Source organism: Cotesia glomerata, linkage group LG3 (genome assembly GCF_020080835.1).
Source record: "Cotesia glomerata isolate CgM1 linkage group LG3, MPM_Cglom_v2.3, whole genome shotgun sequence".
Taxonomy (NCBI): domain Eukaryota; kingdom Metazoa; phylum Arthropoda; class Insecta; order Hymenoptera; family Braconidae; genus Cotesia; species Cotesia glomerata.
In genome coordinates, this window is record NC_058160.1 from 14,391,453 (window position 1) to 14,416,182 (window position 24,730).

The following is a 24,730-nucleotide window of genomic DNA, read 5'->3' on the forward strand; positions in this document are numbered from 1 at the left end:
GTGAGGGCCGCCAAAGTTGCACCATACTGCTACTGGTCATGAAAATTGAGCAAAAAATTAAAATAAGCATTTATAGGCATTTATTGTTAGAAATTTTTATATTTAAGGAAGTAAATCACTTTGAAACGAGGTAAGTAGTAGGGGAGGGGGTATACAAGTATTATTTGTGTCAAAGCTTGGTTTAAAGCTCCTTGTCCAATAAGCGCTCCAGCTCAAGACTTAGATTTCTTGAAAAAGTTAATTATAAAAATTGAGTTAATTATAAAAATATTAATAAAGAAATTTCTAATGCTACTGTATCAACATTTTCGCGACATTTATGGTATCTGACCAAAAAACTTGCTACTATATCATTTTCCGAGTTTAGTATTAGCTTATAAGTTGAAAAAAAATTGTAAACGAGATTAAAAAGGAAAAGAACAAAATTTGTTATAAAATCACTGATGTCTTTGGAAGAAATCGTGTCATGGTAATTTTTAGATAATATTATTCTTTCTCAATAAATTGTGTTCTCTTCTTTTTTAATCGCGTTTACAATTTTTTTTCAACTTATAAACTAATACTAAACTCGAGAAATGACATAGCAGCAAGTTTTTCTGTCAGATACCATAAATGTCGCAAAAATGTTGAAACAGTAGCATTCGAAATTTTTACTTCCCGCTAAGAAAATTTAAAATTTTCAAAAACCGGGAAGTTATTGGTTTTACACCGTTTTTCGAAAATCGAGTTTTCATCAGATCTCGACGTTTTGAGGTCCTAGGAAGCTTCCCTGACTATTCCCGCGAGGGTGTCACTATGTCTATATGTGTGTGTGTTTTTGGGATCCTTTTTACGGATTCTAGGCATAGCTGTTAGCCTGGATATGTGGCGACTCAACGCAGCGTCATACTAAAACTCGACGCTGACGCCCCTACCCACTAAACCCTAAACCCCTTTCTCTTCTATGCTCTGATCCCCCATGGTACCGCCGTAAGGCATTTCTTCGCGGGGGGAGGAATAAGCTGCCGCTCTTCCTTCTGGTGGCTAAGATGTTATTTCTTCCTTCTAGATTCGGTCTTTCGCTCTTTTCCTCTCAATGGATCGCAACTCGGTAAGCACTTTTGTAGCAAAAATGCTTGTGGCGTTCCAGGCAGCTTCTGACGACAACATTGCCTCTACTATTGACTCTGGTTGGGTTCTCTTCTTCAGAATCTTCTCTAACTCATTGCGCTGTTGGTTGAAACGTGGACACACAAAGAAGACATGCTCCGCATCTTCATTGACCCCTGGACAGGACGGGCACTCTGGGGTATCATCGTGCTTAAAGCGGTGGAGATACTTCCGGTAACATCCGTGTCCTGATAACATCTGCGTTAAATAATAGTTGATCTCACCGTGACTCCGGTTGAACCACACATCAACCCGAGGTATGAGACGGTACGTCCACCGACCCTTATCTGAAGCATTCTACTCTTGTTGCCATCTTGCGATGCTGTGTTGCCGTTCTTCGCTTCTAAGTTCTTCAGGGCTCAGTGTGGTTGACCTTTTTCGTTGATATAGGTTCCGTCTTTCCTCAGCTAGGACTCTGAGAGGCAGAGTACCGGAAATAACACACACTGCTTCCTCTGATATTGTGCGAAAAGCGCTAGCTACTCGTAGGGCACTCAGTCGATATACTGGTCCAACCTTTCTCAATGATTCTTGCGTTTTTAATGCGTCGGCCCAAATGGATATTCCGTAAGTGAGCACCGATGTGACTACTGATGACAGTAATAGCCTCCTGCTCTGCTTTGGGCCTCCGACGTTCGGCATCAGTCGTGCGAGACTGGCCCGCACTACTGACGCTTTGGCACTGACATGCTCCACTTGCTGCTTGAAGTTGAATCGGGCATCAAGCATCACTCCCAAATATCGGATATAAGGTTGTGATGTGATTTCTTGTTCGCCGATTTTTAGCTTAATGGTCTCTACCACTTTTCTGCTGGTAATAAGCACTGCCTCAGTCTTGTGTTGCGCCAGTTGCAGGTTCACTGCGTTTACAATTTTTTTTCAACTTATAAACTAATACTAAACTTGAGAAATGACATAGCAGCAAGTTTTTCTGTCAGATACCATAAATGTCGCAAAAATGTTGAAACAGTAGCATTCGAAATTTTTACTTCCCGCTAAGAAAATTTAAAATTTTCAAAAATCGGGAAGTTATTGGTTTTACACCGTTTTTCGAAAATCGAGTTTTCATCAGATCTCGACGTCTTGAGGTCCTAGGAAGCTTCCCTGACTATTCCCGCGAGGGTGTCACTATGTCTATATATATATATATATATATGTGTGTGTGTGTGTGTGTGTGTGTGTGTGTGTGTGTGTGTGTGTGTGTGTGTGTGTGTGTAAGTATGTAAACCTCATGTAACTTTTGAACAGATAAACCGATTTCATCGCGGTTGGAGCCATTCGGCTTGGCCAAACTTAGATTTTGAATACAATTTGGACTGATTCGGACCGATGGATTTCGAAAAATCTAAAAAAAACTATAAAAAAAAATGTTTTCAAAAGTGGTTTTTTTGGAATAACTTTTAAACGACTCTATCAATCAATTTCAAAAACTGATCAGCTCTTAACATAAAAAAATCACGTCGATTGCCGCTAATCTGGTCAAAATCGGTTAATTCGTTCGAGAGATATCGTACAGGAAAGAAAACCCAAAAAAGTGTTTTTTCGTAATTACTCCGAAATTTTTATTTTAGTTTGAAAAATTTAAACTTAGAAACTCTTTATGAAACTTTAAAAACTTTGTAGAATGCCGCCAACCACGTACAAATCGGTTCATTTGTTCAAAAGTTATTGCGGTTTAGAAATTCCAAAAATAGTGTTCTATAAAACTTTTATCAAACTTTTGAGCTCAAAAGCATAGAAAAGGTATCTCTTTGAGTTTGGAGAGCTCAAAACAACACATAGATTGTATTTTTGAGCTCGAAGAGTTTAAAAACATCGTAGGTGCAATTTTAAGCGCCCAGGTATTAACGGAATTAACGGGAAGTTGCAGGGATGGCCTTTAGGGTCAACGGTTTTCCTAATTTTTTTATTAATATTTCTATAATTAACTAACTTTTTCAAGAAATCTAAGTCTTGAGCTGGAGCGCTTATCGGACAAGGAGCTTTAAACCACGCTTTTACACAAATAATACTTGTATATATGAATTTTACTTTATTTACCAGTAAATATATGAATTTTTGACTTTAAAAAACGAAACCAGGCATGATTTTGTAGGAAATTTAATGCCCTTCACGAATCTGCCATCAATAAATTCTTATCTCAAGTGGTTCAAAAGTTATATTATTTTTAATGAAAAAAGGTTTTTTTTACGTGTTATTTAAATGGGAAACTTTGAATGCTCACCGAAACCTTTCAAAATTGAGCAAAAAATCCTGCCTTGCAGGGAAATTTTATTTTCGATATAAAGATTAATTTTAACCCATAAATTCGATAGGTTAGTTTTTTTGGCTCACCCTAATATATATATATATATATATATTTAGTGTCCCAGAAGTAACGGACGCCATTGTAGCATCTGATAGACAAAATAATTCTGAGACGAAAAGTCTTTAGCCATTTTTTAATCAGACGCATAGATAATTAATTATTAATTTAAATAACTTCCTTTTATGCGTTAGAGAGAGAGCACTAGTATCAAGTCAAGTGCGTTCCAACGAAGATGCTTGCACGTGTGAATGTGTAAGTAAATATGTGACTACGTTAGCTAGTTAGTCATACAGTTAGTTGTGTCTTTGTTTGGCATATATTTTACTGGACACTGGCGCTCTTTCTCTAACAAATAAAGAGACGTTATTTTCAATTAGTAATTAATTATCTATGCGATTAATTGAAAAATGGCTAAGAACTTTTCGTCTCAGAATTATTTTTTTCATCAGATGCTATAATGGCGTCCGTGACTTTTGGGACACCCTGTATATATATATATATATATATATATATATATATATATATTAGGGTGTGCCAAAATGTAACTTCCGTGGAGAACTTTTTAAAATTGGAATTTTGAGTTCCACTTTTAACAGCAGCTGTGTTTGGGCATTTCCTGAGATATTTTGGTGTGAGACGATGTATTTGATTTTCATAGAATTTTTTAACAGAAGCCTAGTTTAGGCATTTCCGGTGAAAATTCAAAATTTGGCCGGAAGTGTCCAATTAAATCTCCTGTTAAAAATCCAATAATTAATCAAATGAATCCTCTCACCCCGAAGTATCTCAGGAAATGCCCAAACACAGCTGCTGTTAAAAATGGAACTCAAAATTTCAATTTTAAAAGGTTCTCCACGGAAGTTACATTTTGGCACACCCTAATATATATATACAGGGTTTCCCAAAAGTCACGGACGCCATTATAGCATCTGATGAAAAAAATAATTCTGAGAGGAAAACTCAGAATAAATAAATCACTAATTAATTTGTTTAGTAATGAAAAGGCACAGGATAATAGGATCAATCGTTACCGAGCTACCAGGTATATTATGTCGGTCACCGGTCCCAAACACAACTGATCGTTGCACATGGCGTCTCGTGCCTCGTGCTTTGTGCCAGCTGGGCTTTTTCCCGCTAGCTCATAGTGCGCAGGTGCAGCAGCCATTACAAAACGTGTCTTTGGACATGTTTATAGAAACAATCATGAAAAGACCCTTGATGAGTCTCGAGTAGGTTTAAGGTTTTGAGTATGGTCGTGAGAGTCAAGCTAACCAACTCTTTTTTTCACTGGCGGCAAAACACACTTCCCCCGTTGCGAATGTGTAAGCAAGATGAGATAATGTGTTGTGTATAGTGTAATACAATAGTTACATAATGATAAGATTAAGCATTGATAGGTAATAGACATAATAAAGTGATGTTCCGTTTGAACAGTCCTCGCGATGTTCCGACAAATGCTAGCCGGGTGACTCCATCATCTCCAGGATGGTTTTCGACCATGACGCCTAGTTGCCATCGCATACATGGTTGATTTTTGTCCGTCAGTAGTACGATCTGGTTAGGTTTTATTTCTCCTGAAGAAGTATGCCATTTTTTAAGAGTTTAAAGCTCGTGGAGGTATTCCAGATACCAACACTTTCAGAAGTCTTGTCTGGCCTTGGTGATGAATTGCCATACGCTGACGATTGTCTGCAACATCAGAAAAATCATTTTCAGGCAGCATCGTGAGGGGACGCCCTATTAAAATATGAGCAGGTGTTAATGAAATAGGATCGTTAGGATCGCTAGATAGCGTGCATAAAGGTCTAGAGTTACGTATAGCTTCAATTTGTACAGTTAAAGAATTTAATTCTGCAAAAGTCAGAAGTTGATCTTTCACCACTCTCTTAAAATGATGTTTAAAAGACTTTACTGCCGCCTCCCAAATGTTCCCAAAATGCGGTGATAATGGTGGACTGAATTTCCATACAATGTTTTTTCTAACTGCATAATCATTAACTAAATCTTGATGAGATTGAGATGTAAAAAGTGCATAATGTTCTTGTAATTGGTTATTGGCACCGACAAAGTTGGTACCATTTTCAGAATAAATATGAGATGGGACCCTTCGGCGACTAATAAACCGCCCGAAAGCTCTCAGGAAGCCATCAGTGGTTAGGTCACTAGCAATATCAAGATGGACCACCTTAGTGGCCATGCAAAGAAAAACGCACCCATAGACTTTAATCTTAGTTCGATTTCTAAATTTTTGTTCTTTTATGAATAAAGGTCCAAAATAGTCTGCTCCCACATGAGAAAACGCGGCTGATTCTGTAACTCTGGCACTAGGTAGGTCAGCCATCTTCCCTTGAAGTATTACTGGACGATGTCTAATGCATTCCACGCATCTTTTGACAACTCTCCTTATCTGGCCTTTTCCATCTAGTAACCAGAATTTATGACGCAAATTTGATAATGTTGTTTGGATACCAGAGTGGCATGCATTTTTATGTGTTTCTCTAATAATTAAGTATGTAACATAATGATGTGAAGGCAATAAAATGGGATGTTTTGTAGAAAAGGAGATAGAGGCGTGTTTTAAAAGACCACCTACTCGTAATGAACCGTTTTGATCAATAAAGGGATTTAGACAACGTAATCTCAAATTTTTAGTGTTTCCAGTTTCTTTAATTTGTTCTATTTCATAATGGAATTGTTATTGTTAAATTAATGTAAGTATTCGAATTTCTGTTTTTAATTTTTCTTCAACACTCAGTGGTTTGTGTTTAAACGGATTTGATTTGAACATACGTAAAATGAATGAGAATAAATTCATGAGTGTTGAATACGATGAAAAGCGTTGGAATAGGTCATTGGTAGACGCTAGTAGACAGGTATTTTTTCGTAAATCTGGTAGTTCTGAAGGAACAGGTTGGATAGAAATAGACCAGGTATTAGGATCCTGTGTAAGGCACGTAGGACCCTTAACCGCGTTTTATTTTTAAGAAAATCGGAAGGTAATTGACCTCGAGATAAATAGTCAGCAGGATTATCACAAGTTCTAATGTGTCACCATTCTACGTTATTCCCGAGAGATTGTATTTCAGAGACTCGATTTGATTCAAAGACCTTGTGGAGCGAGCGTTTAAGCCATTGTAGGACAATAGTTGAATCTGAGCAAAATCTTATTTCATCTTAAGTAAAATCAAGTGCAGGAAGTGCTTCTTCGTATAATCTACAAAGTAATTGTGTTCCACATGTTCTAATTTAGGTATAGTTACATCTTTAATTGGCGCGACTCTAGATTTTGAACAAGCTAATCTGACAATTACTTGACCTTGTTGATTCATTGAACGTACATATAGGCAGGCTCCGTAGTCTATTTTACTGGCATCACAAAACCCGTGTCTCTCGATGTTGATAGTATTAGGAATAACAATATGACGTTCAACAGCAAATTCTCTAATTAAGGGTAGTTGTTCAGCAAATTTACACCAACGAGTGTGTAATTCCTGAGGTACTGCTTCATTCCAATGAACCTTTGCCTTCCAACATGCTAGTACCATCACTTTGGCAGCAAGTACTATTGGACCTAAGATCCCAAGTGGATCGAAAATTTTTTTGATATCTGATAAGATTGTTCGTTTAGTCATCTTTTTCAAAGAATCAAGTGCATTATCAGTATAGATAAATTCATCAGTTAAAGAGTTCCAGACAATGCCAAGAATTTGAGATATAGGGTCATCATTAATAGCAGAATCCAAGTCAAGAATTCTTTGGTAAAAGTTATTTAATGCATGTTTATGATTGGAGGCCCACTGACGAAGTTCAAAACCCCCCTTTCTTACTAATTGAATTATTTCATCGCGTAATTGCAAAATTTCAGGTAAAGAATTAGTCCCAGTTAATAAATTATCAACATACAAATTGTGTTCAAGTATAATCGAGGCGTTTGGAAAGTTATGACGTTTGTCTTCAGCTAATTGATTGACTGTGCGTGTGGCTAGAAACGGAGCCGCGGATACTCTAAAGGTAACTCGTTGTAATTCAAAGGTACTAATTTTGTTATTATGATAATGAAGAATTCTTTGAAATTTATGATGATCTGGATGGACCCGGATTTTTCTATACATTTGAGCAATATCAGAAGTAATGGCGTAAACATAAATACGAAAACGTAATAAAATAGTAAATAAGTTATCTTGTACAGTAGGCCCCGTCAGCAGAACCTCATTCAAGGAGATACCTTTATAAGATTTTGCAGATGCGTCGAATAAGACGCGTACCTTGGTGGTAGTGCTAAATGTTTTCATGACGGGATGGTGTGATAAATAGTAGCCCGGCTCTTGATCATGTGATACGAGTACCATATGACCAAGGTCGATGTACTCCTGCATTACTTTATTGTACTCAATCTTAAGTTGTTGATCTAAATTTAATCTTCTCTGAAGGTTGAAAGAGAGAAATCTCTTATAAGCTTATTGTTTAGAGTTACCAAAATCTACATTCTCGACTTTGAAGGGTAATTTTACAATGTATCTCCCACTTGCATCTCGGGTAGTGTTAAGTTAATAGTGTGTCTCATAAAGGGAATCATCTAAAGTTCTAGATCCTTTAGGACTAACGTCCTCTATTATCCAAAAACGAGTTAATTGATTTGACGAATCTAAAATTTGACATGATATAGGTTGTGTATTGTTATCATCATTGACTCCTCCCGCTACAACCCAACCAAGCTGGTTCCGGAACCAATAAGAACATCTACTGGTCGCGGAAGATAAAAGAGTGGATCAGCAAGAGCTATGTTATGAGTTATATCTATTTTATCACGTGGAAATACTTCGTTAGGACTCAAATCAGTGATTTTATCAACTGTCAAAAAGGATAATGATTTTTGAAAGTTATTGTTTAAAGATTTGCATGCTACTTGAATTAGATGTTTAGAAAAAGTTTGCATTCCATTAACTGCACCGATCGGAATAGAACAAGTTTGAGTAGGTAATTTTAATTTATTAGTTAAGTTTTCAGTAATGAAATTAGCGGTGGCACAAGTATCAAGTAGAGCACGAGCTTGAATGAATTTACCATTGGAATCACGCATCTGAATGAGAGCGCTCATCATTAATTGAAACCTTGGCGTTCTAAGTGTTGTAGTTAGGTTGTGCACGGTTAGTCATGAAGTGGGTTTTTTTACAGCTGGTGTGACAGTAGTTATGTTACCGATGCCTGATCCACTGATAGTGAAGTTATTAGGGTTGCGTGAACCTAGGTTTGTGTTATTAGATTGATGTGAAATTTGTATTCGACCGAAAAGCGCATAATAAATTTTTCGGACTTCTTTTGCTAAACCTACCTCTTCATCCTCTGGTTCGGTCATTTCAAGTTCGTCAATAGCTGCCTCATATAATTCAAATAATTCTTTGATTTTAGCAAGACGTAATGGTGCAACAACTCAGTCAACTTGTTCCGCTGTCAGTTCAATTTGTAGTTTAGTGTTTGGATTATTCATAATGAAGATAAGTTGATGTACTTATGTATATGAAAAAATAAAAATGATAGTTATTATTGATTAATAACTGACAGTGTCAGGTTATTTTAGGTTAAGTATGGTGTTTGTAATCAGTAAATAAATCAAAATATAAATTAATTGTCAACCGATAGTTGAATTGTCAATTTAGTTATTTAAATTAAGCAATAATTATTAAGAAATAATAATTAAGAAAGGAAATTGAGAGACTTATCTTTTACTGTTAGATATCCAGCGATGCTGATGTTGATTGACACTTGCTTCTATCCACTTCTAAGCCAGGGTTCGTGAGTTCAAACCTCGGAGGAGGCACCAACCAAATGTTTTGTCGTAAACTCTCCAAGAAGGAGAATTTCCGTAATTTTTTAATTTTCTAAATTGTTCAGGAATTCGGATCAGGAATTTTCAAATCTATAATAAAACACTCGGTGTTGGGGGTAAATAATTATGAATAATTTATTCCCCAATGGGAGAAAACTCTAGCAATGACTAGAGAAAAACTCCTCGAAAATAAATACAGTCGTTTATGATGTGAAAATGTGTGTGCATATGAAAATGTGTATGTGTAATAATTGTACTATGTGTACAATAGGGTGTTTTAATTTTAGACGACTTTTTTTTTTCAACGAAAAAATAGGCTGAAAACTTGCATGAAGGTGAGAACAGAAGCCTGTTCAAAGCGGAGCTCTTAATATTAATATTTAGAGGTATCTGTCCCTAATTTTTCATTTCCCATTTAAATAACATAGGAAAAAAAATTCTTTTTTTTGTTTATTTTTCTAGCTCGGCATACGCACCTGATATATATAAGTCAATAGCATATTGTTATAGGAAATTCAACGCTCTATAAAAAAGGTTTTATACACTTTTATCATAAAGACAGCCGTTCTAAAGTTATTCAGACGTAAACTTCTAAATGTATAAAATTTTGATTATTCAAGTATTAAACTGATACAAATTAATTTATTACTGTCGTAAAAATTATTTTTATATGTAAAATTGGTTTTGATGCGCTAACATTTTCATAAAGCAAAAAAAAAAATTACTCATGTATCAAATTTTTTTCTTCTTTATTTCATTTACTATAAGAAAATCATGACCCGAGTTTAATGAATTAAGTTTTTAAAAAGTTTCACGGAATTATCAATTTATTACTCTGCACGGAGGGAAAGATATGTTTGGAAAATCAGAAAAGTGCACGTCTTATAACGCTCATTTATCACAAAAAAATCTGGAAAACGGTTGACTCTAAAGGCCATCCCTGCAACTTCCGCTAATTCCATATCTAAGTGCTTAAAATTGCACTTATGAGATTTTTGAGCTCTTCAAGTCAAAAGTCTGATAAAAGTTTCGATTATTCGTTTATTCATTCAAGAGTTACTGCACTTCAAAAGTTCAAAAAATAGTGTTCTTTGAAACTTTTATCAGACTTTTGACTTTTGTGTCATAAGTGAAATTAAAATCTGCCTAGCTTCAAGTGCGAAGCTTGACGAATTTTGTCATTAATTTAAATTTTCTCCGTATTATCAATTTTTTATAGAAAATTATTTGTACATTTTTTTTACGAATTCTCTTAAAATAAGTAGCCAAATTTCTTTTCCACAGCTCAAGTGTTTAAAAAACGCACTCATTTTAACCAGTAACATTTCCGCGATCCCGTAATAAAAATAATTCATCGGTTATGTGATCAACGAATATAAAGTATATGTAAAATTCTTAGTCCGTTGACTAAATAGCTACATATAAATTTAAATTTTGGAGACCTGGCAATGACTTTTTCACCGCTGCCAAAGAGACGATTTTTGTAAGAAAATATAATTATTGAGATAGAAAAATATGTTATTCGGTTGACCTTGGAGGCGATCACTGTAATTTTCTATTTTTCTTGCAATTCTATCAAATTTTATATATGTAGGAACTGCATTTGAAAAATATTAATTTTTGACAATTATCACTCCCGCACTCCTATGTGGGGAAGGGATTTCGTAAGATACTATTCGAGATAATTTCTACATTAAAAACAAAAGGTTTCCACACAACTTCAAGTCTATAGAAACTTTTCTTCGGAAATGAGAGATTTTCATTGTTAACACTCTAACAATCCTTTTTGGGGTTAGAATTTGAGGAAAATCCATTCTTAGCTGAACTTGACATAATAGACGAAGATTCCCACCATATTTAATGTCTGTAGAAGTTACAGTTTGGGAAATAAAATTTTAGATTTTAACACCCACCCCTGAAATCCCTATCGGAAGAAAAATTGATTGAAATCCGTTTTAAGATGATCTCTACATGACAAATAAAAGATTCCTATCTAATCTACAGCTTTTAGAAGTTATATTTTGAAAATTACGATTTTTTTTGTTAACACCTACCCCTGCATCCTTATTGGGGGTAGTTCGTAGTAAAATCCGCTCTGAGGTTATTTCTACATCACATATAGAAGATTTTTACCAAATTTGGAGTCTATAAGAGCTATATTTTAAAAACACGAATTTTTTTTTTGTTAACGCCCCCGTAATTCTTTTCGCGGTTGGAACTTGATAAAATATATCCTTATCTCAACTTGATATTATTCACAAAAATTCCCACCAAATTTGGAGTCTGTAGAAGTCACAGTTTGGAAATTAAAATTTTAGATTTGAACATTCACCCCCACAATTCCTTTTAGAAGTTAACTCTGTTGAAATCTATTTTGAGATGATCTCTACAGGAGAAATGAAAGATTCCTACAAAATTTAGAGTTTTTAGAAGCTATATTTTGGAAAAAAAACATTTTTTATTGTTAATATCCACCCCCGCGATACTTATTGGAGGTAATTTGTTGCAAAACCCGTTCTTAGATCATTTATATATCACATATAGAAGACGCCTACTAAATTTGAAGTCTATAGGAGCTATAGCTTGGAAATTAAAGATTTTAATTGTTAATACCTACCCCGCAAACCCCTGTTAGGTGAGCTATCGTAACATTCTTTCCTATATTATTTCTACATCTCTTATAGAAAATTCCTACCCAATTTGGAGTCTATTGGAGCTATAGTTAGAAAAGGGGAATTTTTTATTTTTAACGCCCCCGCAATCCTCTTTGAGTTAGGAAATCGTAAAATTTGTTCATAAATTATTTTTACATCACGTACAGAAACTTCCTACAAAATTTGGAATCTGTAGAAGCTATAGCTTGAAAATTAAAAAATTTCATTGTCTATACACACCCCCGCGACTGCCCTGTAGGGTGGGATATCGTAAAATTCGTTGACTAACCGTTTTTACATTACTTATAGAAAATTCCTACTAAATTTGGAGTCCGTAGGAGCTATAGCTTGATAATTAAAAATTTTCATTGTTAATTAAAACCCCCGCAACCTTCTGTAGGGTGAAATATCGTAAAGTTCGTTTATAGATTATTTTTACATCTCCTACAAAAGATTCCTACCAAATTTGGAGTCGATAGAAGCTATAGTTTAAAAACGGAAATTTTTCATTGTTAACGCCCCCGCAACCCCCTTGTAGGTAGAATTTCGTTAAATCCGTTCTTAGCTGACCTCTACTCGGTAAGAAGAATATTACTACCAAATTTTAAGTCTCTAGGTTTTATGGTTTCAGAGATATCGTGATGAGTGACTATATACGTGAAAATCTCTTATATATATATATATATATATATATATTACACTGGGCCAAAAAAAATAACTATTTTTTTTTCTATCGATACTGTGAAAATATCATTCATGATGATAAAAAAAAATTATTGTCAAAGTTTTATTTACTTTATTTTTATTTATTAATCTCGTTACAAAAAAAATTCTATAGAGGTGCGTATAGCATCTGTGCATAGAACGAGTACATATTAACAAAAATATATTTTATTATCAACAATCTCTTAATATATAAGATAGTAATATAGTAATACTTAATACAGTGCAAGCTAAAAGAAAATCAACCTAGCAATCTAGTTATTTATATAAGTTTTATATGTAATATTGTTGCAACACTTAAATTAATATCATGATTTTTAACTCATTATCTATTTTTATCCATTCTCTCAGTAAAATACAAAAGTGAAATATTTGAGTTGTTTGAATAATTCCAGAGCATGGTTGTTCCATCTCATATGATTATCAAAGTGTATTCCAAGATATTTACAATGTTCAACTCTTTTCAACGGCTTATAATTAATATGTACTTTAAACTCAGTTGAGTTCTTAACAATAATATTAAGGGGTGTATCGTTTCGACTATTGATTTTTTAACAGTAATCGCATTTTTTACTCAAAACTCGTTAATTATCAATCTGAAAATTTTTAGCGATATGTATTCTTATAGGAAACTAAATTTACTAAAAAAAAGTTTCCTAGTAAAGTACTGTAAAACAAGCTGTTTCCTTGTAATCATGCCTTGAACAAAGATTTATTTTTTCAATTTTGCGTTTCGATTTTGGATTTTTGTAGCTACCAGAAATATCAATATTTTTACGGTTTAAAATACTTATTTTTGAAGGAAATGTAATGCTCTACAAAAAAAGTTTCTTGACATTTTTGATTAAATTCACTCCTTTCAAAGTTATTCGACGTTGAAGTTAAATTCAAAAGTAATTTATCGTTTTTTTCGCGTTACAAATGATTTTTTCCTCTTGATTGAAAAATTTATGACTTTAATATTGAGAATAATTTTTTTTTGTTGGACTACTAAATTTTTTTTTTTAAATCATAGTTTATCAATGCATTATTTTGCTTTTTAACGATAAGTTATCGACATAAATTAATTTTCATTGTATTTAACTAACTCCACTAGTAAAATAAATCCAGTCCCTTAATTATAAATTATTTATTTGACTAGTGACATACTTTTATTTATAAAATAAAATCAATAAAAGAGATAAAAAATCATTTTATTTTCACTTATAATTTATATTTTACAAAAAAAATTCTTTAATTATTATCAAATCATGACGAAGGATCAGTTGAAAAAATAATTATTCAATCAAATTACTTTTATTACAATTTGGGTATTTTTTCCGATGTTCCCTAACGGCTAACAACAAATACTGAAGTTGTTCTTCGTTTTTAGTGAGACACTTATTGTAATCCTCAATTAATGATACACCACGTTCTGCAACATCATTGACGACAGCTAATTTTCCAAAAAAATTCCTTACACTCTTGAAAACTATTATTATTGGACCAATTACTTATATCTTCATCGATCAAATCATACGGCAAATCAAATTCTTTGAATATGGTGAGCGATTCTACAGAAATGAAGTCACATTCATATTTTCTGGTTTTAGTATTTGATGATTTATTATTTATTAGGTTTTCAATCATTTTTTTCTTCACAGTCAGGTCAATAGAATCATCAAATGAAGTCATTATGGCTAATTGATCACTCAAATACCATAAATGTCTCACCATCCGAGTATCGAATCCCACACTTTTTAAAGTAGCTGCCAAAATATTGAAACACTAAATTTTTGTATACTTTAAAAATTTAATTATTTAATCCATTAAACCTCGCGGGGAAGGGAATAATCGAATAAACTTCTGATTTTATTTAGGATCACTACCCGGGAATTTCCCGCTTCCTAGATGGATGTTGTCTATAATTTTATATATTAAAATTTTACCTTGGAGGTCTAACAGAAATTCCCTCGTGTGCCAGTTAATTTATTTTATTTACTTACAATATTATTAACGGCGACGATTGTTCTGCTTCCTCGATTGGACCCTTTTGGATGGTCGTAGACGTATTAAATTAATGTTGGTGTTCTCAGTAATAAATCGTGATTGGCGACAAAGATTATAAAAGAAACTTAACTTTATTTCACCAAATCAACACTTTAAACAAGACTTATAATATTTCGGTAACGAAATATTTATGAAACAGAACACTTGTATTTAAGATTATAACTAATTTAGTAATAATACTAGTGAGCGTGTGAGTAATCACCTGATGCGAAAAATAATAATTTTGATAGAAAATAATACAGAATATTAAATTAAATAATGAACTTTTAGAACTTAATGAGATTTCTGGTGGGTAATCACCGAATAGCAGTAATAGTGGTAATAGTAGTAAATGACTAAGAAATATTTTGCGTGGTGGTTAACACCGGGGGATAGATCGAAGTAGCGATCACCGCTCAAGTTTTTAGGTTCGTAGCTGATTTTTTCCTCCTCGTGTCGTCTTGTGACGTCACGGGGCTGCACATTAATTTAGCTAGTGTCGGTAACGAAAATTTCGGGTGATAGTTCGCTAGGCTGGTAACATCGGGACATTTTGTAGTGTCTCAATATATGTGGCGCTTCGGCTACTTACATTACTACGATCAAGTGCAGCAGCTAATTCTGGCGTCATAATATTAATTTTTGGTGTCCGTTTTGGTGTTAAAAAATCTGTTTCAAAGTTAGACACATTTGAATTTTGGCTCATAAATGAATCTGACTTTGATTGCAACTCCTGACTAGATGTTGTAGCATCACAGTCATCATTATTGTTATAATCACAAGAGGTGTCTTCTGAAAAATATAAATTATTTTGACGTTGTTAAATCAAAAATACACTTCTCACAAAAAATAAGGGAGCAAGAAAAAAATCAATATATTTGGGGGATTTTCAACAGTCTTACTTATAAAAAAACTATCGTCCGAAAATTTTCTTATTCCTAATCTTAAAAAAACTACCGAGATAAAAACTTTCGAAATTTTTTTTGGTTTTTATTTTTAGCCTATGGCTTTGGCGAAAATCTGGAAAACGGTTGACCTTAAAGGCCATCCCTGCTACTTCCCGCCAATTCCATACCGAAACGCTTGAAGTTGCACTTATGACGTTTGTGAGCTCTTCGAGCTCAAAAATACTATTTGTGTGTTATTTTGAGCTCTCCGAGCTCAAAGAAATAGCTTTTGTATGCTTTTGAGCTCTTCGAGCTCAAAAGTCTGATAGAAGTTTAATAAAACAGTACTTTTTGAATTTTCAAACTGCAATAATTTCTAAATGGTTGAATCGATTTTCATGTGGTTGGCAAAACTCCACGCAGTTTTTTAGAATCTCGGATATACTTTTGAACAAAAACTGATCGAACTGAAAATCTTAGAGAAATTTAAAAAGTTCACTTTTTCCGAATTTCTTCGACAACGATAACTCACAGACCAATCAACCAATTTCCACGTTCTTGGTGGCGATCAACGTGATTTTTGGAGCTCTAACAATTATTGTATTTTGTCAAAAATGATCCGATAAGAAATCTCGAAGTTATGTGAAAAAAACACTTTTTTCGAAATTTTTCGTTTTCGATAACTCTTGAACGAATTAACCGATTTTGATGGCTCTGGTGGCAATTGACGTGGTTTTTTAACCTCAAGAGCTGATTAGTTTTTGGAATTGATCGGTGAAGCTGTTTAGAAGTTATTCCAAAAAAAAACGATTTTTTGAAAATTTTATTTTTGAGATTTCTCAAAATCTAGCGAACCGAGTCGATTAAAATTTTCACGAAATTTAATAGCAAGGATACTCTTTAGATCGCCACCTATTTCGATCCGATCGGCCGAGCCGTTCAAAAGTTATAAGAGGTTCACACACACACACACACACACACACACACATACATACAGCCGCACGGACACCATCGCGGGAATAGTCAGGGAAGCTTCCTGTGACTTTAAAACGTCGAGATCTGATTAAAACTCGATTTTCGCAAAACGGGGTAAAAGCAATAACTTCCCGATTTTTGAAAATTTTCAATTTTCTTAGCGGGAAGTTAAAAATTTTTTTTACTTAATCTCTATATAAGAAATAATTTTGTATAGAAGAAAATTATATACCAAACCATAAATAAATACTTAATGAAAACTCAAATTTGCGTTGACAACGTTTAAGTTACTTTGCACAATTAAGAATAGAATCAAAGTAATTATACACAAAGAGCATTCATTTTTTTGAACAATGCAATGATAAAAATCAGGTGGTGGGAGTGAAGAAAGGCTATGTTTTCAGCTTCGGTAACAGATTACGGAAAAGCTCACGATACCTCGCAGCGCGTTAGCGTGAAGAAAGGCAGCGCTGTAGCGTGAAACAATCAAGATCATTTTCCGATCAAAGGAAATCAAAGTTATTACACACGGATAGTATTCCCTTTTTTGAACAGTGCAATGATAGAAATAAGGTGGTGGGAATAAGTAAGGCTATGTTTTCAGCTTCGGTAACTGATTACGGAAAAGCTCACGATACCTCGCAGCGCTTTAACGTGAAACAATCAACGTCATTTTCAGGCAGTCGACTTCGCTAATGAACATTTACAAATGTAATGGTGGAGGGGGAGTATATTAAACTGCGACAGTATTGACATTAAAAGGACAAAACAACAAGAGGGCTAAAAACGGAAGTTTAAAAGTGTAAGCTTATAAAAAAAAGTATATCCCTATACAAATAAATAACATTTGATTGAGAAGCCGAATTTTTTTATTATTGGAGTTACTTAAAAACATTAAAAATCAACTTATGTCAATAACTAATCGTTAAAAAGCAAAATAATACATTGATAAGTTATGATTTTATAAAAAAAAATTTAGTGGTCCAACAAAAAAAAATTATTCTTAATATTATAGTCATAAATTTTTCAATCAAGAGGAAAAAATCATGTGTAAAGTGAAAAAAACGATAAATTACTTTTGAATTTAACTTCAACGTCGAATAACTTTGAAAGGAGTGAATTTAATTAAAAATGTCAAGAAACTTTTTAACTTTCCGCTAAGAAAATTGAAAATTTTCAAAAATCGGGAAGTTATTGGTTTTACCCTGTTTTTCGAAAACCGAGTTTTCATCGGATCTCGACGTTTCGAGATCCTAGAAAGCTTTCCTGACTATTTTCACGATGATGTCCGTACGTCTGTACGTATGTGTGTGTGTGTGTGTGTGTGTGTGTGTGTGTGTGTGTGTGTGTGCGTGTGTGTGTAGGTGTGCGGGCGTGTGTGTGTGTGTGTCTGTGTGTCTGTGTGACTCGCTTATAACTTTTGAACGACTGAACCGATCGGAGCGTACTAAACGGCGTTCTAAAGAGTTAATCTTGAAAAACCACGCCGATCGTCGCTAATCCGGTCAAAATCAGTTGATTCGTTCGAGAGATATCGTGAACGAAAGAAAACCGAAAAAAGTGTTTTTTCGACATAACTTCGTCATTTCTTCTCGGATCGTTTTTGATGATATAAAATAATTTCAGAGCTTAAAAAACCGCGTCGATCGCCGCCAAAAACGTGAAAATCGGTTGATTGGTTCGAGAGATATCCTCGATAAAATATTTGGAAACAAGTGTTTTTTTAACATAACTCCGACATTTTTTGAAATAACTTTTAAACGGATGCACTAATTAATTTCAAAAACTAATCAGCTATTAGCATGAAAAAATTACGTCGATCGCCGTCAAGCCGCTCAAAATTGGTCAATTCGTTCAAGAAATATCATGAACGAAAGAAAACCAAAAAAAGTGTTTTTTTAGAATTACTCCAAATTTCCTAGTTTTATCAATTCAAACTTGAAGATTCTTCATGAAACTAAAAAAATTGCGTCAAATACTGCCAACCGCGTGAAAATTGGTTGATTTATTTAAAAGTGAGTGAGGTTTGAAAATTTAAAAAATATTGTTCTATGATACTGCTATCAGACTTTTGAGCTAGAAGAGCTCAAAATAACACATAAATTGTGTTTTTAAGCTTGAAGAGCGCTCAAAAACGGCATGTGCAATTTTAAACATCCAGGTATGGAATTAGCGGGAAGCTGCAGGGATGGCCTTCAGGGTCAACCGTTTTCCTTATTTTTTTGTAGAGCATTACATTTCCTTCAAAAATAAGTATTTTAAACTGTAAAAATATTTATATTTCTGGTAGCTACAAAAATCCAAAATCGAAACGCGAAATTGAAAAAGTAAATTATTGTTTAAGGCATGATTACAAGGAAACGGCTTGTTTTACAGTAATTTACTGGGAAAACTTTTTTTTAGGAAATTTAATTTCCTATATGAATACATATTGCTAAAATTTTTCAGATTGATAATTAAGGAGTTTTGAGTAAAAAATGCGATTACTGTCGAAAAATCAATAGTCGTAAAGATACACCCCTTAATATTATTATTAAGGACTCAAAATTTCACAATAATTTTTTTTTATCATCATGAATGATATTTTCACAGTATCGATAGAAAAAAAAATAGTTGTTTTTTTGGCCCAGTCTAATATATATATATATATATATATATAGGGTGTCCCAAAAGTAACGGACGCCATTGTAGCATCTGATAAACAAAATAATTCTGAGACGAAAAGTCCTTAGCCATTTTTTAATCAGACGCATAGATAATTAATTATTAATTAAAATAACGTCATTTTATGCGTTAGAGAGCGAGCACTAGTGTCAAGTCAAGTGCGTTCCAACGAAGATGCTTGCACGTGTGAATGTGTAAGTAAATATGTGTGACTACGTTAGCTATAGAAACTAGTTAGTCATACAGTTAGTTGTGTCTTTGTTTGGCACATATTTTACTGGACACTGGCGCTCTCTCTCTAACAAATAAAGAGACGTTATTTTTAATTAATAATTAATTATCTATGCGGTCAATTGAAAAATGGCTAAGGACTTTTCGTTTCAGAATTATTTTTTTCATCAGATGCTACAATGGCGTCCGTGACTTTTGGGACACCCTGTATATACCCTAGCAACCTTCAACTCATTCTGGAAACACTCTGAATTCAGAGTCAGAGTAGAAACAGACTGAATTCAGAGTATTTTCAGAGTGGTTATGTAACCTTTTTTTAGAGTAAAATCAGAGTGGTTTCAGACTTGATTCAGAGTAGATCAGAGTGAATTCAGAATGAATCCAGAGTGAATTCAGAATGAATCCAGAGTGAATTTAGAATGAAACTATTAAATAATCAGAATAAGCACGAAAATTCTTTAGAGTGAATCAAAAGTATCCTCAAAATAGAACTAGAGTTTTTTCGAAGTGAACCCACAATACTTTTGATTGAGTCTTACACAGATTCATAACATATCTTTAGAGTGTAATTTGTGTGGATGTAAACCAAGTCCTCGGTGAATACGTAATTTTTCTGAAATAGAAATTTAGGTAATATGATAGTATTTTCTGTATAAAAATTTAGTATCACAATGTTTGTTCGCGATGAACTACTTAACTACAAAATCGATAGATAGATATTATCTCAATTTTTAGATTATTTTTATCTTTTGTTTTTAAATTATTTGTTCGTTATAGGTTAACGAGTAATAATTATCTATAAGTTCTATAATTTTCTAACAGATAGAACACAGTTTTTCGATATCCTGGTTAGACGAGGTTTCTACAGATAAAGCTAAATCAAAACTCCAATCGTTTTATTTATACTCCTAATTATGTATTAAAACATACATGCATACATACATATTTACAAATGATGTTATCAAATCTATGAATCAATCAGTAATTATAAAAAAAAAAAAATTGTATCTAATCCCGAAGAGCAAATGAAAATCTCCATCAATATGTTGGAATGACTGGTTTTGAAAAATGTCATACTAAGGGGTTTTTTTCTAATAATTTCGTGATTTTTCAATTACTCGATTTTGTACTGGCAACAAAAAATTTCGATATTAAGGATAATGTTTAAAATTACCCAAAAATGCAATTTAGAAAGTGAAAAATTGGAACCACAAATTTTTAAAACCGCATTTATACCGAGACATAATATTTCAAGAGCTCAAATTAAGTAGGGAATTGCAGGACCCTCCGTTGTATGAGATGGTTATCTCATTGAAAAAGTGAATACTTTTTTATTTTTTAAATAAATATACGAAATTTTACCGTTAATTTTCCAAAGAACCATAAATTCTACTTCGAATTTATGACAAGAGTAGAGAAAATATTTTTTCTTTTCATACAATCGTTAAAATAGAGCAAAAATAATATTTAAGCGTTCACTAGTCTCATTTTAGAATAAGCCGAAATTTCGTCTAGATTCACTGTAACAATATTTTGGATTCACGCTGGTGTAACTCCGAAAAAACTATGCATCTATCCATAAAATATCATAAATTTATTCTGAATCGATTTATAATTTACTCTGACTTCACTCTGAAAACAATTCGGAGTAACCTGCCTAAATTTTATGGTTTCACTAAAAAAACTATGAAAATACTATGAATTCGTTCTGATTTAACTTCAAAAATATTCTGAAAAAAGGAAACAATTTAACTCTGAAATTACTCAAGAATCATCGAGGTTACAGAATAATTTCTAAATAATTCCAGAGTGTTTTCAGAATGATTGTAAAACCGCAAGGGTATATATATATATATATATATATATATATATATATATATATATATATATATATATATATATATATATATTATATATTATATATATGGGGCAGTCCACGCCAAATCGACCACTTTTGAACCCGACCCCTTTAGATTTTGCTGAAACTTTTCCATCCTTTTCTACCCTTTGGAAAACATTTTTGAGAATTTTTTTCAAATTTTTTTGTCCAACCTCAAAAAAGTTATGAATTTTTTAAAAAAATGGCTTTTTTATTTTCAAATAGCCATAACTTTTTTAGAAATTAACTTTTGGGTACCTTTTTTTTTTTTAAATTTTTGTTTTTGAATGAACTTTTCGAAAAAATATACAAAAAAAATTTAACATCATCAATTATATAAAATAATCGGTTTTTTTAAGTACAATCGTCATTTTTTCGAAGTCCGCCATTTTCTTTTTTTTTTTTTTTTTTCTCAAAAAAAACTTCAATTTATTTGACAACTATCCTCGCTAATCCCGAGCAGGGCCGATTTTCTTTTATATTTTTTTATTTATTTAAAAAACAAATTTGTTTAATTTTAAAAAATGAAAATTTTTTTTTCATAAATACTATTTATATAACAATAAAAATGTTATTTAATGGTTCTGAGGTATTATAATCTCTATTTATTATATTAATTTTCTATTTTTTTTGACTAAGTCCATTCAAAGAGTTCTTCAGGCGTTGTTATTTGTTTGTCAACCGCAAGTTGGAGACTTGCTCTTGCTGCATATCGTTTAATGGTACAACCAATACCATCACATGGACCTTTGCCATGCCATGGGCTGTCGCAAAAAAATGCCATTCAGCAGGAATGTCGAAATCCTCTTCGTGATAATATAAATTTACGAAGTTTTTAAAGTTTTTAAATTGTTGAGGAGTCCCGTCAGAAAAATAATAAATTTTGTTACAACGTTCAGGAAGACTTTTCACATAGTCAGTTATTAATTTGATAAAAACATGTACGGCAACGGCATCATGATTATTATAATCTGAAATAATTACTAAACTTTTGTGTTCAAGTTCGCCATTTACTTTATAATAAATCACTACTGGGAAAATTGTTGCTTGATTATAGTTCCAGTGAAAACCAGATGCCGCGTTTTGCACTACAAACGCGTAATTTTCTGCAAAATCACAAATAATGATAAATTCATTTGGTTCTAATGTTTCTCTCAATGTTTCCAAAAATTTTGCTTGTTCTTTAGCAATAAATAAGTGAGGTAGAAGAGTTTTCAATTCAGTACAAAAATCTTCAACAAATTCTTCTATAGGCTTAATAATAGTTTCTAAACTGCTTCTCGGTTTAGATATCCAATACTTATATGTAATATTCTCAATTTCGTGATTTTCAAAACATGCCAGTAAAAGGTTACTCAACTCATCTACCCCTGGACAGTTTTCACATCTACCCAAATAACATAGAAACGATGGAGATTTACATACAATCAAACTCAAACAATCACTATAGTATGTAATGGATATATCTGTATTTCTTGTTAGAGAATAAATATTCGCACCTGAAACATTTGTGATTTAGTTAAATAAAAATTCACACATTTATAACTGTTAATGAATTTGATAATTACCAAGCATCATTAACTTAACGTTTTGATGGATCGTACAGACACAGATGGTATGTGTTCCACTTGCCCCTGCTAACACACAATGTTTAGGTCGCAGACAAAATCTTTCATACCTGGCATCGGAGCACTGTACTCATCATCATTATAAAAATTTTCAACTTTCAATTCCACTTGATCTGCAATTTTTCTACCTATAAAAAAAAGATGTTGAGTAAGTGAGTCTTCAGTTGTGTTTAAGACATCAATTTAATGCTATATATATCTAATTTTGATTCAGGTACTGAAAGTAGACCTTTTTCTTCAACCAACGATTTTGCTACCCTTGACATATGTCTTGATGTATTCATAGTTTCAGAAATACGTCTTTCACTCCATTGTTCAGGTAATAATGTTAAAATCTGTATTTTCAATGATTTTTCCGTTTCTTTATCGTTAAATTTGTCTTGCAGTAATTTTATTAAAGCGCGAAAATTTTCACCATAATCATCGACCGGGTCTTCATCCGTTAAAGAGAGTAAAACCTTTTTCAAGCTGTCAGATATCTGATTTATTTTGTTGTTTAAAAATTGATTGTCATTTAATTTCCTTGATGGGATTGGTGATTGATTTAACAGCTGTAATGCATGATTTATTACAGGTAACTGAGTTGCAGCACTAACTTGAGATGCCTAGCTTGGCTGTGAATTTTTTGGTTCGTTATCAAATGACATAGAACCTTAAAAAATAATAAAAACATGTAATAACTCAAAATGTATTCAATTAAGAAACGTATAAATAATTTAAAAACCTTACGGAATGATAATGATAATGGTAGATCTGTGGCAGTTGTATTACTATCGCTATCAAAATGATTATCGTTTTCATTACTGTCACTAGAGTTGCCTTCGTGATCACTTGAATTAACATTAGAATCATCACGAGGATTTGTTTGTTGTTTAACTACCTTATAAGCTTCTTTTCAACATGAACTGCATAATAAATAATAATTACTCAATCCGAACATTTCTTTCATAATGTCAGTCGCTGGACGCAAACCAATTTTTTTACAATGAGACTCCAGCCCAAAAGGATTACAACATCGATCAAATTGCTTCATTGATGCCATGATGTTTCAATGAAATTATTCCACTAAATGGAGATTAGTAAAATCAAAATAATTAACACTTCCACAAAGAGTGAATCAGGAACATGTTCATAAACTTGAGAAATTTTTTTATTTATCAAATGTAATGACAACAATTTTTTATTCGACACTAAAACGCAAAAAAGATTTATAGGTTATGTTCTAGATTTCAATATAGAGGAACACTATAGATTTTTGAATCGAAACATAATCACGTGTATCTACTAAACTGGCTATAGGTAAGTCTGTGATTGCCATACCCTAGTTTATCGATCCTATTGACGCGCCAAAATTTGAATTTCAGTCATTATAATCGAAGATTAAGATAATAAATAGAAATTATAATACCTCAGAACCATTAAATAACATTTTTATTGTTATATAAATAGTATTTATGAAAAAAAATTTTCATTTTTTAAAATTAAATAAAATTTTTTTTTAAATAAATAAAAAAAATATAAAAAAAAATCGGCCCTGCTCGGGATTAGCGGGGATAGTTGTCAAATAAATTGAAGTTTTTTTTGAGAAAAAAAAAAAAAGAAAATGGCGGACTTCGAAAAAATGACGATTGTACTTAAAAAAACCGATTATTTTATATAATTGATCATGTTAAATTTTTTTCGTATATTTTTTCGAAAAGTTCATTCAAAAAAAAAAATTTTTAAGAAAAAAAAAGTACCCAGAAGTTAATTTCTAAAAACGTTATGGCTATTTGAA

The 24,730-nt window shown here is 32.6% G+C and overlaps 1 protein-coding gene and 1 long non-coding RNA gene across 13 annotated transcripts in view; one reads left to right on the forward strand and one right to left on the reverse strand.

The window, feature by feature from the left end:
* LOC123261748 lies at positions 1–22,982 on the reverse strand. The gene is made up of 5 exons (XR_006508752.1): positions 22,894–22,982; positions 22,747–22,824; positions 10,831–10,839; positions 10,746–10,747; positions 1–32 (listed from the first exon to the last, which is right to left on the reverse strand). It is a non-coding gene; the product is annotated as an uncharacterized LOC123261748 (long non-coding RNA).
* The window catches only part of LOC123261717 (potassium voltage-gated channel protein Shaker), a 1,350,734-nt gene that overhangs the window by 304,824 nt on the left and 1,021,180 nt on the right, over positions 1–24,730 (forward strand). The gene's annotated exons all lie outside the window — the stretch shown is intronic.